Here is an 18,981-nt window from a genome sequence, read left to right as displayed (position 1 = left end):
GAATTTTACAAAGAGACTGAGATTGTAAAACAGGCACTGAGTTTATTAGAACTTCATTTGCAGTACTCTTGCCTGGTAAATCCCATGGACGGAGGAGCCTGGTAGGCTGCAGTCCATGGGGTCGCGAAGAGTCGGACACGACTGAGCGACTTCGCTTTCAGTTTTCACTTTCATGCATTGGAGAGGGAAAGGGCAACCCACTCCAGTGTTCTTGCCTGGAGAATCCCAGGAACGGCAGAGCCTGGTGGGCTGCTGTCTATGGGGTTGCAGAGTCAGACAAGACTGAAGCGACTTAGGAGCAGCAGCAGCATATGCATGAGAGCGCATACAAGAAGCAGTTTATTTAGGACAGAACAAAGCAGAGCTATGTACTCAGAGAAGAGGGTGGATGTCCTTGCTAAAGAGGAGTGCGCTGAAGGGGTGGTTTAATCATTTATATAGGGTCAGTTTTCTTTGTACCCTTTGGCCAACCACCTGGCTCGCTGCCCATAACTGGTCTCACTCAAGGCACTCCCTAGTGTGCACGAATATCTTTTAACCAAGATGGATCCCAGCACAAGGGCTTCTGGAAGCTTGATGAGACATATTACAGGGTAGTGCCCCCTTCCCTTTTTGACTCCTGAGGAACTTTTCTCTTCTCTGAACTTTTCTGCATGTGCAGTTGGGGAAGTCTTGGCTTCAAGAATGAATGATGTGGTCATCTTTATTTTTTTACTCCAGCAGAGCTTAGTTTCTCTCTGCTCTTGCTGTTAACTTTTTCTTGATCTGTCAGCAAGAGACAAGCTCTTATTTGCTCAGCCTGACAAGCACCAGCTGCTTGGCCTGGGGCCCATCTACTTCTTACTTTAAGGGGCCAAAGATCTCTTCTAAAACTTCTTCCTGCTGTACAGGGGCCACAGACCCTAGCCTAGCCTAGAGGTGCATAAGTCCCTCATTGACTATTCTCCAAGGACCTATTGGGATCTGGGCTGCCCTCTGCTGGAATGGGTTGAATTCCTTGAGCCATCATGAGCTTTACTTGAAATTGTTGAAGCCTAGAAGGCAAAAAACGGGCTTCCCAGGTGGCGCTAGTGAAAGAACCAGCCCGCTAATGCAAGTTAGATGTAAGAGATGCCAGTTCAATCCCTGGGTCGGGAAAATCCCCTGGAGAAGGAAATGGCAACCCACTCCAGTATTCTTGCCTGGAGAATCCCACAGACAGAGGAGCCTGGTGGGCTACAGTCCATAGGGTCACATGGAGTTGGACACGACTGAAGTTACTTAGCACAGCACAGAAGACAAAAACTTAACCAAAAAGTTATACCAACGGGGGCCAAAAAGGAAAAGAACCACCAATAGCCATTAAAGGGCCTTGAAAGGGAAGGAACCAGGTTAAATTTAGGAGGACTTCCTTAACTGTCGACTAGACAGTGGAGGCGATATTGGTCCTGACAAAATTGTGAAGCAATTCTGCTTGAGTGTATACTTCTTTAATATTAACTTCTACCTGCCCTGTTGCATTGATCCTGGTGCAGCAGAAAGTACTCGTTATCATACAAGCTCCATCCACCTTGTTCTGCCAGAAGGTATCAAGAGTTAGACAAAAAAGAGAGAGAGAAAGAAAAAGAGAGTTAGCCAAAGAAACAAGAGAGGTTTTAAGTCTTGTTATAATCATATAATCAAGCTGTCTGGTAAGATTTCTCAGTGTTGTTTTATGATGGGGAAAGCCTCCCCATGGAGCTACCAGTCCTGTGGTCAGCCCTGCCCTTGCTAAGATCATTCCTAGTGCTCTCTGGGTTTGGTGGTGAGCCAGAGTGTCCTGTCATAGATTTAAAAAAAATCTCTTACCCCTATAGTCCCTATAGTGCACTCTCCTTTGAAATGGACATATCAATGCATTTATAGGTCATAGCTTGGTTGAAAAAGGACAGGGTCTGGCCATAATTCTGTAAAATATGATGGCTTGAGTGTCTGCAGAGGAAAACAAATCCTCCAAGGATGCAAACTTGAATTTCTGTCTCACAAATGTTAAGAGTGGACAATCTTGAAGGACATAACTGTTGTTAGTACTTGAACAGTTAGGGGACAGTGGACCATTATTTTGATAATTAAGCATATAAAGCTCATCATATTTTAAACAAGATGTTCATGTACGATCCTGCTGATACCATCAGAGGGTGGCACTTGATAGGCCAGAATTGCACAGGTGGGTTGAACTGGATTGACCAGGTGGATGGGACATTTTGTTCACACCACTTATATTCTCCTTCTGTGTTGTTTAGGGGTGTGGGGCCATAGTTTGAAACAGGGCACCAGTGCGTAAGGTTGTAGATTCAGTTCATCCCTATAGAAGAGGCTGGGCTTCCCTGTGGCTCAGTGGTAAAGAATCTACCTGCCAGAAGAGAAGATAAGTGAAGTAGAAGTTAGAATGGTGGAAATAAATGAAGCAGAGGAAAAAAGAATTAAAAGAAACGAGGACAACCTCAGAGACCTCTGCGACAATGTTAAACTCCCCAACATTTGAATCATAGGTGTCCCAGAAGAAGAAGATGAAAAGAAAGGCCATGAGAAAATACTTAAGGAGATAATAGTTGAAAACTTCCCTAAAATGGGGAAGGAAATAGCCACCCAAGTCCAAGAAACCCAGAGAGTTCCAAACAGGATAAACCCAAGGTGAACCCCCCCCCCAACACACATATTAATCAAAGTAACAAAAATTAAACACAAAAAGCAAGTGTTAAAAGCAGCAAGGGAAAAGCAACAAATAACACACAAGGGGATCCCCATTAGGATAACAGCTGATCTTTCAATAGAAACTCTTCAGGCCAGAAGGGAATGTCAGGACATAAAATGATGAAAGTGAAAAATCTACAACCGAGATTACTCTACCCAGCAAGGATTTCATTTAGATATGAAGGAAAAATCAAAAGCTTTACAGATAAGCAAAAGCTGAGAAAATTCAGCACCACCGAACCAGCTCTTAAACAAATGCTAAAGGATCTTCTTTAGACAGGAAACACAGAAAAGGTTTATAAAAATGAACCCCAAACAACAAAGTAAATAGTAACGGGATCATACTTATCAATAATTACCTTAAATGTAAGTGGGTTAAATGTGCCAACCAAAAGACAAGATTGGCCAAATGGATACAAAAATAAGACCCATATATATGCTGTCTACAAGAGAACCACCTCAAACCTAGGGATGCATAGAAACTGAAAGTGAGAGGCTGGAAAAATATATTTCATGCAAATGGAGACCAAAGGAAACCAGGAGTAGCAATATGCAATACTCATATCAGATAAAATAGACTTTGAAATAAACACCATGATAAGAGACAAAGGAGACTACATAATGATCAAAGGATCAATCCTAGAAGAAGATATAACAATTATAAATATATATGCACCCAACATAGGAGCACCACAATATGTAAGGCAAATGCTAACAAGTATGAAAGGGGAAATTAACAGTAACACAATAATAGTGGGGGACTTTAATACTCTACTGACATCTATGGATAGATCAACCAAACAGAAAATTAGCAAGGAAACACAAGCTTTAAATGATACAATAGACCAGTTAGACCTAATTGAAATCTACATGGCATTTCGCCCTCAAACAATAGATTTCACCTTTTTCTCAAGTGCACACACAACATTATCTAGGATAGATCACATCCTGGGCCATAAATCTAGCCTTGGTAAATTAAAAAGAAAAACTGAAATCATTTCAAGCATCTTTTCTGATGACAATGCAGTAAGATTAGATGCCAACTACAGGGGAAAAAAACTATTAAAAATACAAACATATGAAGGCTAAACAACACGCTTCTCAATAACCAACAGATCATGGAAGAAATAAAAAAGGAAATCAAAAAATGCATGGAAACAAATGAAAATGAAAACATGACAACCCAAAACCTATGGAATTCAGTAAAAGCAGTGCTAAGAGGGAGGTTCATAGCAATACAAGCCTACCTCAAGAAACAAGACAAACATCAAATAAACAACCTACTTTACACCTAAAGCAACTAGAAAAATAAGAACAGAAGAACCACAAAGTTAGTAGAAAGTAAGAAAGAAGTAAAACTCAGAGCAGAAAAATGAAAAAGAAATGAAGGAGACTATAGCAAAAATCAACAAAACTAAAAGCTGGTTCTTTGAGAAGATAAAATAGACAAACCATTAGATTCATCAAGAAAGAAAGGGAGAAGAATCAAATCAGTAAAATTAGAAATGAAAATGGAGAAATCACAACAGAGAACACAGAAATACAAAGGATCATAAGAGACTATGAGCAATTATTTGCCAACAAAATGGACAACTTGGAAGAAATGGACAAATTCTTAGAAAAGTATTACCTTCCAAGATGGAAATCCAGGAATAAATAGAAAATCTTAACAGACCCATCACAAGCATGGAAATCGAAACTGTAATCAAAAATCTTTCAAAAAAGAAAAGCCCAGGACCAGGTGGCTTCACAGGTGAATTCTACCAAAAATTTAGAAAAGAGCTAACACCTGTCCTAGTCAAACTCTTTCAGAAAATTGCAGAGGAAGGTAAACTCCCAAACTGATTCTAAGAGGCAATAATCACTCTAATCCCAAAACCAGACAAAGATGCCACAAAAAAAGAAAACTACAGGCCAGTATCACTGATGAACATACATGCAAAAATCCTTAACAAAATTCTAGCAAACAGAATCCAACAACATATTAAAAAGATCATACATCATGAGCAACTGGGCTTTATCTCAGGGATGCAAGGATTGTTCAATATTTGCAAATCACCATATTAACAAATTGAAAGATGAAAATTGAAATTGAAAGATAAAAACCATATGATTATCTCGATACAGAGAAAGCCTTTGACAACATTTAGCACCCATTTATGATAAAAACTCTCCAGAAAACAGGCATAAAGGAAACATACCTCAACATAATAAAAGCCATATATGACAAACCCACAGCAAACATCCTCAGTGGTGAAAAATTGAAAAGCATTTCCTCTAAAGTCAGGAACAAGACAAGGGTGCCCACTCTCACCACTGCTATTCAAAATAGTTTTGGAAGTCCTAGCCACAGCAGAGAAGAAAAAGAAATAAAAGGAATCCAGATAGGAAAATAAGTAAAGCTGTCACTGTTTGCAGATGACACGATCCTCTATATAGAAAACCCTAAAGATACCACCAGAAAATTACTAGAGCTAATCAGTGAATATAGTAAAGTTGAAGGATATCAAATTAATATACAGAAAACCCTTGAATTCCTATACACTAACAATGAAAAATCAGAAAGAGAAATTAAGGAAACAATCCCATTCACCATTGCAACACAAAGAATAAATACTTAGGAATAAACTTACCTAAAGAAACAAAAGAAAAAAAAAAAGAAACAAAAGACCTATATATAGAAAACTATAAAACACTGGTGAAAGAAATCAAAGATGACAAAAATAGATGGAGAAATATACCATGTTCATGGATTGGAAGAATCAATATAGTGAAAATGAGTATACTACCCAAAGCAATCTGTAGCTTCAACATAATCCCTATCAAGCTACCAAGAGTATTTTTCACAGAACTAGAACAAATAATTTCACAGTTTGTATGGAAACACAAAAAACCTCAAATAGCCAAAGCAATCTTGAGAAAGAAGACTGGAACTGGAGGAATCAACCTGCCTGACTTCAGACTATACTACAAAGCTACAGTCAACAAGACAGTATGGTACTGACACAAAGACAGAAATATAGATCAATGGAACAAAATAGCCCAGAGATAAATCCACACACCTATGGACACCTTATCTTTGACAAAGGAGGCAAAAATATACAATTGAGAAAAGACAATCTCTTTAACAAGTGGTGCTGGGAAAACTGGTCAACCACTTGTAAAAGAATGAAACTAGAACACTTTCTAACACCATACACAAAAATAAACTCAAAACGGATTAAAGATATAAATGTAAGACCAGAAACTATAAAACACTTAGAGGAAAACACAGGCAGAACACTGACATAAATCATAGCAAGATTCTCTATGACCCACCTTCCAGAGTAATGGAAATAAAAACAAAAATAAACAAATGGGGTCTAATTAAACTTAAAAACTTTTGCACAACGAAGGAGACTATAAGCAAGGTGAAAAGGCAGCCTTCAGAATAGGAGAAAATAATAGCAAATGAAACAACTGACATAGAATTAATCTCTAAAATACACAAGCAGCTCAATGCAGCTCAATACCAGAAAAATGAACAACTCAATCAAGAAGTGGGCCAAAGAACTAAACAGACATTTCTCCAAAGAAGACATACAGATGGATAACAAACACATGAAAAGATGCTTAACATCACTCATTATCAGAGAAATGCAAATCAAAACCACAATGAGGTACCATCTCATGCCGGTCAGAATAGCTGCCATCAAAGTCTACAAACAATAAATGCTGGAGAGGGTGTGGAGAAAAGGGAATCCTCTTATACTGTTGGTGGGAATGTAAACTAGTACAGCCACTATGGAGAACAGTGTGGAGATTCCTTAAAAAAACTGGAAATAGTTCGATGCATGATACAGGGCACTCGGGGCTGGTGCACCGGGACGACCCGAAGGGATGGGATGGGGAGGGAGGTGGGAGGGGGGTTCTGGAAGGGGAAAACATGTACACCTATGGTGGATTCATGTCAACGTATGGCAAAACAAATACAATATTGCAAAGTTAAAAAATAGATAAATAAACTAAATTTTAAAAAAAAGTAAAACTGAAAAAAAATAATAAAATACTAAGAAACTAAATCTTTTCATATGAAGGTCGAACTTAGTAGTGCATTAGTTGCCTTCATTAATTAAATCAGAATGGCAAAAGTCAAGTTTATAGAGAAAATACTACTATAAATTGGTAAATTCCACATTAAAAGTTATTACATTCCTGGGCCATCTGGAGTACAGTGTTATTATACTCAGTTCCGTATCTTTTCATAAATTTAGTCAGTGGGCTTATTAAAAGAGTGGAAGAAGAACAATACATGTAGTCCCTCATGGAGTGGCTTGCCAACACTACATTTTGGCTTAGATAGAAAAGTGACAGCCAATGGCCCTCATTTCTAGGAATAATGAATTTATATATATGAAAAAACAGTAAAGTAAGTGTGGGTTTTCTAAATCGAACAGGCTGCAATTAAGAGATAGTGATTCCTTTTTCCAGCAGACATTTAAGCAGAGATTGGAGGACTTTTAGTATGATATTGTAGAGGGAAATTCAAGTTGTATATAGAGTGCTGGAAGAGATGATTTGTAATGATTTTCCTAAGCCAGGATTCTAAGAACTATAGGAAAATGGGAAAAATCAAAAGAAAAGTAAAAGGTGGAGGATTATCATAAAATGCATAGGTTTAAACAATCACAAGGAAGGGACTAAAATGAAGTAAAAATAAGCAAAAAAAAAAAAAAAAAAAGGAAATAGAACTGCCATATGACCCAGCAATCCCACTGCTGGGCATACACACTGAGGAAACCAGAATTGAAAGAGACACATGTACCCTAATGTTCACTGCAGTACTGTTTACAATAGCTAGGACATGGAAGCAACCTAGATGTCCATTGGCAGATGAATGGATAAGAAAGCTATGGTACATGTACACATTGGAATATTCCTCAGCTATAAAAAAAGAACACATTTGAGTCAATTCTAATGAGGTAGATGAAACTGGAGCCTATTATACAGAGTGAAGTAAATCAGAAAGAGAAACACCAATACAGTATATCAATGCATATATATGGAGTTTAAAAAGACAGTAATGATGACCCTATATGCAAGACAGCAAAAGAGACACAGATGTAAAGAACAGACTTTTGGACTATGTGGGGGAAGGCGAGGGTGGGATGATTTGAGAGGATAGCACTGAAACACGTATATTACCATATGTAAAATAGATGGCCAGTGCAGGTTGATGCATGAAACAGGGCACTCAAAGCACTCAAACAGGGCTCTGGGACAACCCAGAGGGATAGGGTGGGGAGGGAGGTGGGAGGGGGGGCTTCAGGATGGGGGGACACATGTGCACCCATGGCTGATTCATGTCGATGTATGGCAAAACCCACCACAATATTGTAAAGTAATTAGCCTCCAATTAAAATAATTTAAAGAAAAAAGAAGCTACCCGCCAAAGCAGGAGACACAGTTCGATTCATGGTCCAAGAAGGTCCCACATGCTGCGGAGCAATTAAACCCACGCACCACAGTTACTGAGCGTGTACTTTAGAGCCCCAAAACTGCAACTATTGAGCCCTTGGGCTGCAACTGCCGAAGCCTGTGTTTTGCAACAAGGGAAGCCACAGCAGTCAGAAGCCTGCACACCGTAACTAGAGAATAACCCCTGCTCTATGCAACCAAAGAAAAGTCCGCACAGCAACGAACATCCTGCCAAAAATTAAAAAAAAAAAAAAAGAGGCAGGATATCTGGTACATGTATATCTTGGAGGGTTCTTGAGGCCTGTGAAACAAATGCCATTTGTGTAATTTAACAGTGTGTCCATATGGGCAATTCAGGTTAAAGAACTGGAATAGCCTCCTGGAAGGTGTACATGTGACCAGCGGAGGTTTGGAGGGGTGGTAATTGTCCCTGATTTAGATTGTTAATTACCATTGGAATTGGCAGTTTCAGGAGAATGCAAGAGGAGGGCCAGTAGCCAGCTGGGGGTGTTGATGGCACATCCAACAACTTTTAAACGTTCTCCTTTGGATATGATTCTGGAAATGTTGATAAGTGAGTTCTCTTGCCATTGTCTTCTAGTTACAGGGACTAGTAAAGCAGACAGTCAACAGGGGAAGCATTTCTGTGGTGGAGTGTTTCCCTTAAACCCAGCACAGACAAAAGAGCCACCTCTCTGGCGGTGGTGGCTAAGCCCCCTGGTAGAATGGAAGCAAGAGTTACAATAGCAAGTAGGAGTCCCATTCACCACACCATTTTACTTATCTCAATGGTGCCTGTCTTCTGAATAGGTATCTCAGGTTTTCCACTGGCTCACAGGTGTATTGTTCTTCTGTTGTGACCTGTGAAATTTTTGGAGGTAAAAGCTTTAGTCTGGACAAATTACCCAACTAGACATCCCTTACAATTTGACAGCAGTGGGGGTGGGTAAAATTACATTATAGGGGCCTTTCTACTTTGGTAATAAGTTGGTCTTCAGGGGACCCCTCTTTCCAGATTTTAAGAAGAACTTGGTCCCCAGGGTTTCCTTGTGAAGGAACTACCTCTTCCACTGTATTTCTAGTGGGAGGTGGCAGTGCCTTGTTGTCATAGTCCTGGATTGCCGTCTGAACTTGTCCTAGATTCATAATATTTCAGGGTCTTCACTTCCTCATCTAGCAGAATGTCAGTAGTAAGAAAAGCCTTCCAATGGGTCATTTCAAATTACTCCCTACGGGCCCTAAGGAGTGCAATGTGTCTCTTGGCAGGTTTTTTTTGCTAAAGTTTTCTTTAAAGTATGGTTCATTTTCTCTACCTTCCCTGAAGATTGTTCAGCTGCTCAGTTGTGTCTGACTCTTTGCGACACTAAGGACTGCAGCACACCAGGCTTTCCTGTCCTTCACCATCTCCCAGAGCTTGGGGGTGCCAATAAGTGTAACTTGTAGTTTATCCCTAGGGCTGTTGTGAGCCCCTGTGTGATTTTGGGTATAAAAGAGGGATAACAATCACTCAGGGGGACTTTGGAAGTCCACACTGAGGAACTATGTCTTTTATTTTTGCCATGCCACGCAACTTGAGGGATCTTAGTTCCCTGAACAGGGATCAAACCCATACCCCATGCAGTGGAAGTAGAGAGTTCTAACCATTAGATAACCAGGGAATTCCCAGGAATTATTTCTTTTAAAAGGGATTTATAGAGTTCAGTAGCCTTTTCAGATTGGGCAGGGGAGGCATTAACCCATCCTGTGAAAGTATCAATGAACATAAGAAAATACTTATATCCTGACCGTGGGGGGATTTGGGTGATACCTAACTGCCAGTCTTCCCCCAGGTATGTTGAACTGGCCTGAATAATGAAGGGGAATTGAATGGGCCTGCGGCACACAAATCGTAGGCAAGGGTTACTTGTTTTACTGTTTTGTTTTGAGTCCCTTCCATGAAAAACTCTTTTCAGTCAAGTCCTATAGTGCATCCGTCCCATAGTGGGTGGCATCACCCACTAAACTTGCTAAACTCTTAGCAAGTTTCTATTGTTGGGCTTCAGAGATTAGAACATTGTCCTCCTTTTTATGCCTCAGTTCAGTTCAGTCGCTCAGTCGTGTCCGACTCTTTGTGATCCCATGAACCGCAGCACGCTAGGCCTCCCTGTCCATCACCAACTCCCGGAGCCTACTCAAACTCATGTCCATGTAGTTGGTGATGCCATCCAACCATCTCATCCTCTGTCGTCCCCTTCTCCTCCTGCCTTCAATCCTTCCCAGCATCAGGGTCTTTTCATGCTTACTTTCTCATAACTCCATTTCTCAGCCTTTTCTTGTTCCTGTGAAGAATACTAGGGAAGGCTAGGGAATTCGGGGGCACAAACACTAGGGCCATAACTTGCTCAGGCTCTTACAATCCACTTGCCTATTTTGCAGCTCTGTCAGCTTTGCTGTCCCCATGGCTCACAAACACCCCGCCCCTCAGACGGCTCCTGCGGTGGGTTACTGCTGCCTGGGCTGGCAACTGCGCTGTTTCTGAAAGAGGCGGAATTAAATCTCCATGTTTTATAAAAGAATTTCTAGCAGTTAACATTTCTCTTGCTTTCCTAAGTACTGGGCCACTGTACAGTTAACACAGCAACTCCCAATTTTTGATAGAGCCTGGTCACAGGTCATGGGACATCTGATCTTCACGTAGAGATAGATGGCAGTGATAAGCTTCAGAAACGAGCTTAGAGTATCTTATTAATAACTCAGTTAAACTTTACAACAAAGAACTATCTGGGAAGTAGTCTTAGTAAGTATAGACCTCAAAACAGAATCAGAATTTGATGTACACTGAAACAATCTTTTTCTCTCTAAAATTACCCTCATTTTTACTAAATATAGCCAAATTATAATTTATTTGATTGCAAATTAACTCTGATTTCAAGAAATTGACTTGGTTACTTATGTACGGTTATATAGGTTATTTTATTGGGTTGGCCAAAAAGTTTGGTTTTTCTGTACCCTCTTATGGAAAGTGGTGACAAGGGCTTATCACAGATTTTGCTGTACAGATTTGGGTGAATCCCTCCCTTTTTGAAGTCTCCTCAAAATACCTTGAGATTCTTAACCTGTTAGGAAGTGGCCTTCCTTATTTACCTGATAAAGCTGCTGGGAACCTCTTAGTTTCCAATTTCTAGAGGGATTAGGTAGAGGGAAAGGTAAATGTTTCAGTTCTACTTAAGGGTGTAACTTACCAAATTGCTGTAAATTATAATTAGCTTGACGGGAAGGGTTTCCTTATATCTGGAAAACAGAATAAAAGCCAGTAATACTTCAGACAAAACTGAAAAATTATAACCATATCCTTCAGTTCACTTATTTAGCAGTTTTATAAGGTCATCAAGTTTACCCAATTTAGTGGTATGATACGAAAGTTGTGAGAAACCTGTACTTGTCAAAATGCTGTTTCTGTGAATCTTCTTGAAGATGAATCATTTTTGCAAAGCATCAGCTTAACTGTCTATGAATGACAATCTGATCACAATGTAATTGACAAACAAACTTGGTTATAGTAACTAGCAATTATGACTGATAATATTTTTATCAGGACATACCAGATTTTTAAGAATTTCATATAATTTCTAGTGTATCTATATCAATAACATTTACCCATATTATGCAACCTAAGAATATTTAGTACTCATTTGACAATGCTTCCCATGTAGTTTAATATACCAAATGAACCCAGTTAGTTTAGGATCTCTCTTTGGGATGCTTCAGCTGGAGGTCAAAATAATTTAAATTAGCATTTGATATTTTGAAAGGTGTAAAAAAATACTAAAAAGTTTTAACACACTTGGTCATATAGGCTCACAGGTCCCTGTGAAACAATACTTATTCATTTAACCAAAGTGACAATAAAAGATTTCAAAGGGCAAAGAAGTAACAGCTTATTTAAAAGCAAATAAATCTACACAATCAGTTAGTAAAAGCAGCATTCCAAGAAAACTTTGTTCTCTTAAGAGAAAGAAACAAAATCCAGTCCTATACCAGTCTACTCTTAAAATCCATTTACTTAGTTAAAATTGAATCCAATCTTAAGAAAATCCTGACCACGTGCAAATCTCTTCCCAATGTTCCTTTTCTAGAAACTTCTCCAACTTTCTGTATCCTATATTATTCTGTCCCTCATTTTCTTTTTCATTTAGAAACAACCAGCTCTAGGACAAAACCACTTTTCTATCTTTTAACAAAATGCACTTCCATCCTCATACCTTCATTTACTGAAAACATGTTTCCTATTTTCCTTGCATACTGAAATGTTTTCCTCATAATTCTTAATCTTAGAGCATTAATCTCTAGCAAAAACTAAGAAGCAAGTAATTGTAAACTGTCATATCAGCATTTTCTGATCGGAATATCCCATAACCTCTAGAAACATGCATCTTCCCAAAGTACAGTTTCTTTCCTCAACATGGTATAAGATATGGGTCTAATAAACACAACATCTGTACTTTCCCTCTTGTAAGAGAAAAATAGGTAAATTTAGACCTGTTTAGCAATTAATGTTCCAATATTTTATCTTATTTGAAATGCCCTGAATATTCAATGAGTTCCTATCATTTAACTTAATTCAGTGTCAAGTTACCAAGATTTAGAGAAACTATTTTAGATGGACATTTCCAAAACTTATTATTCCTATGTGTGTTTGTGCTTAGTCATGTCTGACTCACTGTGACCCCCTGGACTGTAGCCTGCCAGGCTCCTCTGTCCATTCTCCAGGCAAGAATACTGGAGTGGGTTGCCATTTCCTTCTCCAGGGGACCTTCCTGACCCAGGGATCAAACTTGTGTCTCTTGCACCTCCTGCATTGGCAGGTGGGTTCTTTACCACTGCGCCACCTGAGAAGCCCCAATTATTTCTATAGAGTTTACCAAAAAGCTGTTATCTCAGTTACATTTACTTAAAAGTTTAATTATATCAGGTTATTTTCCTTATTGACAAATTTTATAACAGAAACAATATGCACTTACTGACTTTCAGTAACCCTAGGAACAATAAAAGTATTATACTTAATGTTGATGACTCTAAAGACAGGTTTGTATCAATTAAACCTACAAGCTTAAGCTAACTTTATTCTAGATATTAATTCAATATTGACTGTTTCCCAGGTCACATGAACCTGAAATGTATTCTGGTGAATTTCTTTTGTATTGCTTAGAATTTGTATAAATGCTTAATTTACTTTAAACTAATTAAATACTCATTTACATGTTAATTTTTTAACGTTAAATTTACAAGTTAATTTTTTACACGTTAACTTGTAAAAGTTACAAGTTAATTTCTAACTTAAAAATTTAGAAGTTAGTGTTTACATAATGAGAGACAGCACTGAAGACCACATAGTTTTCTGGCTTGAGTGTTAAAGGCTTCTTTCTTTTCCTTCTCAGTCTGGAGGCTACAGATTTTGGATCAGATAGTTCCTGAAAGCCCAGGCAGAAGAGTTACATTTTAAAGATGGGGGAGAGAAATGCAAGCTCCTTTCCCCTGCTCCCTGTTCTTTAAAGTCCTGATGGAGAAGCTCTATACAGTCAGCAAAAACAAGACCAGGAGCAGACTGTGGCTCAGATCATGAACTGCTTATTGCCAAATTCAGACTTAAATTGAAGAAAGTAGGGAAAACCACTAGTCCATTCAGGTATGACCTAGATCAAATCCCTTATGAGTATACAGTGGAAGTGACAAATAGATTTAAGGGACTAGACCTGATGGACAGAGTGCCTGATGAACTATGGACAGAGGTTCGTGACATTGTACAGGAGACAGGGATCAAGACAATCCTCATGGAAAAGAAATGCAAAAAAGCAAAATGGCTGTCTGAGGAGGCCTTACAGATAGCTGGGAAGAGAAGAGAAGCGAAAAGCAAAGGAGAAAAGGAAAGATATTCCCATCTGAATGCAGAGTTCCACAGAATAGCAAGGAGAGATAAGAAAGCCTTCCTCAACGATCAGTGCAAAGAAATAGAGGAAAACAACAGATTGGGAAAGACTAGAGATCTCTTCAAGAAAATTAGAGATACCAAAGGAACATTTCATGCAAAGATAGGCTCGATAAAGGACAGAAATGGTATGGACCTAATAGAAGCAGAAGATATTAAGAAGAGGTGGCAAGAATACACAGAAGAACTGTACAAAAGAGATCTTCACGACCCAGATAATCACGATGGTGTGATCACTCACCTAGAGCCAGACATCCTGGAATGTGAAGTCAAGTGGGCCTTAGAAAGCATCACTACGAACAAAGCTAGTGGAGGTGATGGAATTCCAGTTGAGCTATTTCAAATCCTCAAAGGTGATGCTGTGAAAGTGCTGCACTCAATATGCCAGCAAATTTGGAAAACTCAGCAGTGGCCACAGGACTGGAAAAGGTCAGTTTTCATTCCAATCCCAAAGAAAGGCAATGCCAAAGAATGCTCAAACTACCACACAATTGCACTCATATCACATGCTAGTAAAGTAATGCTCAAAATTCTCCAAGCCAGGCTTAAGCAATACGTGAACCGTGAACTTCCAGATGTTCAAGCTGGTTTTAGAAAAGGCAGAGGAACCAGAGATCAAATTGCCAATATCCGCTGGACCATCGAAAAAGCAAGAGAGTTCCAGAAAAACATCTATTTCTGCTTTATTGACTATGCCAAAGCCTTTGACTGTGTGGATCACAAGAAACTGTGGAAAATTCTGAAAGAGATGGGAATACCAGACCATCTGACCTGTCTCTTGAGAAACCTGTATGCAGGTCAGGAAGCAACAGTTAGAACTGGACATGGAACAACAGACTGGTTCCAAATAGGAAAAGGAGTCCGTCAAGGCTGTATATTGTCACCCTGCTTATTTAACTTATATGCAGAGTACATCATGAGAAATGCTGGGCTGGAAGAAACACAAGCTGGAATCAAGATTGCCGGGAGAAATATCAATAACCTCAGATATGCAGATGACACTACCCTTATGGCAGAAAGTGAAGAAGAACTAAAGAGTCTTTTGATGAAGGTGAAAGAGGCGAGTGAAAAAGTTGGCTTAAAGCTTAGTTCAGAAAACTAAGATCATGGCATCTGGTCCCATCACTTCATGGGAAATAGATGGGGAAACAGTGGAAACAGTGTCAGACTTGATTTTTTTGGGCTCCAGAATCACTGCTGATGGTGAGTGCAGCCATGAAATTAAAAGACGCTTGCTCCTTGGAAGTAAGGTTATGGCCAACCTAGATAGCATATTAAAAAGCAGAGACATTACTTTGCCAACAAAAGTCCGTCTAGTCAAGGCTATGGTTTTTCCAGTGGTCATGTATGGATGTGAGAGTTGGACAGTGAAGCAAGCTGAGCGCCGAAGAATTGATGCTTTTGAACTGTGGTGTTGGAGAAGACTCTTGAGAGTCCCTTGGACTGCAAGGAGATCCAATCAATCCATCCTAAAAGAGATCAATCCTGGGTGTTCATTGGAAGGTCTGATGTTGAAGCTGAAACTCCAATAATTTGGCCACCTGATGCGAAGGGTTGACTCATTGGAAAAGACCCTAATGCTGGGTAGGATTGGGGGCGGGAGGAGAAGGGGACGACAGAGGATGAGATGGTTGGATGGCATCACCGACTCGATGGATATGGGTTTGGGTAGACTCCAGGAGTTGGTGATGGACAGAGAGGCCTGGCGTGCTGCAATCCACGGGGTCCCAAAGAGTCGAACACAACTGAGCGACTGAACTGAACTGAACTGAAGTAACCTAAGGCTGGAGTCCTAGGCAATGTGGTCTGTGTTTGTATTTTAAGGCTTAAGTGGTCGACCCATATGCACAATGAGTGGAGATTTGCAGGAGTGGTTGGACAGGCAAAACTACATAAAACAAAGATCCTGATACATTCACTGACTAAGAGTCAACATGTATCAATGACAGAAACTTAAAAGACACAAACAAGAAACAAAGACACGGTATTATTGCAAGGTGGCCTCTGGAGGACTTTGTCCAGTCCAACTCCTTTCTCAGCCAGCCCTTCTGCCAGCTGGAACACAAAACAGAAAAGTATGGGAGTTCATGAAAAAGGTGAGCCAACAAGGAGTCTCCAAGATGAAAAGGATGGGAGTGTAGGTAAGAGAACCAAGGGGGAGGTAAAGGGAGGCAGGACTGAAAAAACTGAAAGAGAGAGTCCGGGAGAAAAGGGGCAAAGGGGAAGGGGAAAGCAATGAGAGTAAAAGGATAAAGGGGCAGAAGAAAGTGTTGCTTGAATGAGGGTACTGAGGCCCTCAGGGGCCAGGAAGGCAGACTTATCAAGTGTGGTGATGCTGAAACTAGAGGTTCGGGAGGCTGCTTGTCACACAAAAGGATGCTGCATTCGGTGGTCCCGGAGGTGCCCAGATCCTTTCCCAGGAAGGGGACAGTGTCCCTTTGCAGAGTATGTTACTGATAAAGGTTCCTGGGGTCCTTAGTTAATAGAAATCTGTAAGAGGCCAGACAAGAAATTTTGGCAAGGCTTTACTGGGACTCCTGTTGCAGCAGGAGGGTGCAAAAACAAGTACGAGGTTCCCTTGCCGGGTCCCTGATGGAGAGGGGTGAGCTGGTTCCTTCTATGGGGTTGGAGTAGGGGTGGGTGAGGGTTCAGCCTGAAGGTGGCTTAGGTGGTCTGCCCACCATCTTGACGGTACCATGTGCAGGGTGCTTGTGCAGTACCCTGCTTTTGCTCCTGCCTCCTCAGGGTTTTTTGGTCTTTTTGTATCTTGTTGTTCCTGATTTGCCCAATTATCTATGCATGCTGGGTTGTTTTTAGTCTCTTATAGTTTCCTTTGTATTTTGTTGCTCTGTCCAGGGGCAAGCACTGAAGCAAACAGTCCCTGGTTTCAGGTCCCAGCCTGTCTCAACCTCATTTCCTTATTCATTCATAGCAAATGTTCTAAGCGTCCACCCCGTACCAGATTGTGCTCGAGTTTCTGGCGACACAGCCACACTCTGCACTGACTTCAGCCTAGTCCTGCCCTGCCACAGTCCTGTCTGTGGCCGCTGTGCTCAGTGCTGGGGAGGGAGGGTCTGTGGGGCTCAGAGAGCTTATACTGTGGGGTATGACCACAGAAGGATAGAGGGCCTCCCCGGGAAAGAGAGATTAGCTGTATGACCCAGGGGAGAGGAGGAGTTCTCAGGAAAGGATTGATCAGCATAAGCCATCAATGCCAGTCTGGTGGAGCTCAGTGAGAGGGGTGTGGGACAGACGGGGGCAGGGCAAAGCACCAGGATATAGCACAGTTTGTCAGGGATGTGTTTGTACCCTTGAAACTGTAGGATCTGTCCAAAGCGGGAAAAGGAATGGGGGCTGTCGTGGCAGTGACAGTCTTATCTGCAGTTTGAAATGATCACTTTTGCAGGCACGGAGAAGGAACTGAAGAGACTAATAAGAGAGGAAGCAGGAAGACCAGCCAAGGGCTGTTGTAGGGAAAGGGGTCCAGAGGGTGCCACTGTGACATACAAGTTATTTTGAACTGAAGACTTTTGAGAATAAGCTTTTTCCCCCCGCCCTGGAATTCCCTTACCTGTCTAAAAGCAGAGCCTCCCAAAAGAATTCCAGTGTCCTAAATCCCCTCCCTAGGAGCAATGCGAGAAAGATTTGTAATAGGGAAGAACATATCTGACTTCATATTAGATCTGTTTCTTTTACCTTTAGAATATTTTAGAATATCTTTTTATTAATAACTCAAATAGAATACCTTTGTATTCTATTTGAGTTTAAAATATTGCAGATAGCCTGAATACAGCCTGTATACAGGCTAGCCCATTATCAAGGCTCTGACCTTTAAGGATATAACACTTTTCCATTCATATAAAAAGTAGCAAACAGAGAGTAACATTTGTCTTTTTGGAGCTCTACAGGAACACTGTGATCTGACTTGTGTGGACCAAGAAGTTTGCAACAACCAACCATGCCCCTCCCTCACCTTGCCTTTAAAAATGCTTTGCTGAACCCTTTGGGGAGTTCCAGATTTGAGGGGCACGAGCCACCCTTTATCCTTATGTGACACTGCAATAAACCTTTCTTGGCTTCAAACTCCACTGTTTTGGCTTGTGTGGCCTCACTGCATCAGGCACACAAACTTGCTCTTCAGTAACAGACTGACTCTTTTCACCTGATAACCCAAAGAGACATTGTCACAAAACTTCCAAATAGTCTCCTAAGGACCTGAGGTAGGAGACAGATGGGCCCCTGGGCTAGACAGCTGGTATTTGTCAAGTGGAGTAAAACTGAAGCTTTGTTCTCACCCAGACACTCCAAGGACAAAGCTAGTGGCAAAAGCTGAGCTCGGCTAAAGTAAAGAGGTAAGATACCAACTCCTGAGGTCAAGGAAGACTTCCCTGTCTGCACACGCACAGGAAGGCTTCTTGAGGGTCGAAAAGGGAGGGGGCCTTACTCCACAGTAGGTGTGGACATGCATGCACCCACTGGCCTCTGTGGTGGGATCCATCTTAGAACAAAGTTGTGCACATATCTTGGGGAAGGTCCTAGGGCAGTCAGGTGTGAAGAAAAAATGATAAAGGTCAAAAGTAAACAAAGACCTGGAAGGACTGTCCTGTGTTTAAGTGATTTAAATCACCTTTTTACTGCGCTCCTCATTTAGGACACCTAACACCCTTCACTGAATATATATCTTGGCCTAGCTTCTGACACTGTGGTCCTCCCCATTAGAGAGGACGCCCATATCCTGTCTCTCTGGGTGCGAATTTCTGCCCTGCTTCTCTTAAATTGTCTCTCTCTGTGCTCTCCCATACATTGTGCTGTGTCTCTAATAATAAACTTTGTATCTGTTTTTACAG

General features: G+C 40.7%; 2 long non-coding RNA genes across 3 annotated transcripts in view; one reads left to right on the top strand and one right to left on the bottom strand.

Moving 5' to 3' along the window:
* Positions 1 to 18,981, top strand: part of LOC145509242 (uncharacterized) — a 51,286-nt gene extending 32,305 nt beyond the window's left edge. The window contains exons 3-4 of one of the 2 annotated variants that reach the window (XR_014055938.1): positions 13,587 to 16,275; positions 18,043 to 18,981. This is a non-coding gene — a long non-coding RNA (uncharacterized LOC145509242). The remainder of the gene's footprint in view (positions 1 to 13,586; positions 16,276 to 18,042) is intronic. The other variant, XR_014055937.1, reaches the window with a different exon arrangement.
* On the bottom strand, positions 23 to 2,232 carry LOC145509246 (uncharacterized). Its single transcript, XR_014055942.1, has 2 exons — positions 1,487 to 2,232; positions 23 to 765 (listed from the first exon to the last, which is right to left on the bottom strand). It is a non-coding gene; the product is annotated as an uncharacterized LOC145509246 (long non-coding RNA).

The sequence above is a fragment of the Giraffa tippelskirchi genome, chromosome 6, assembly GCF_054371585.1.
Source record: "Giraffa tippelskirchi isolate mGirTip1 chromosome 6, T2T-mGirTip1v1.2.pri, whole genome shotgun sequence".
NCBI lineage: Eukaryota > Metazoa > Chordata > Mammalia > Artiodactyla > Giraffidae > Giraffa > Giraffa tippelskirchi.
The sequence above is the reverse complement of the archived record's forward strand: the minus strand, read 5'-3'. Positions and strand labels throughout refer to the sequence as shown.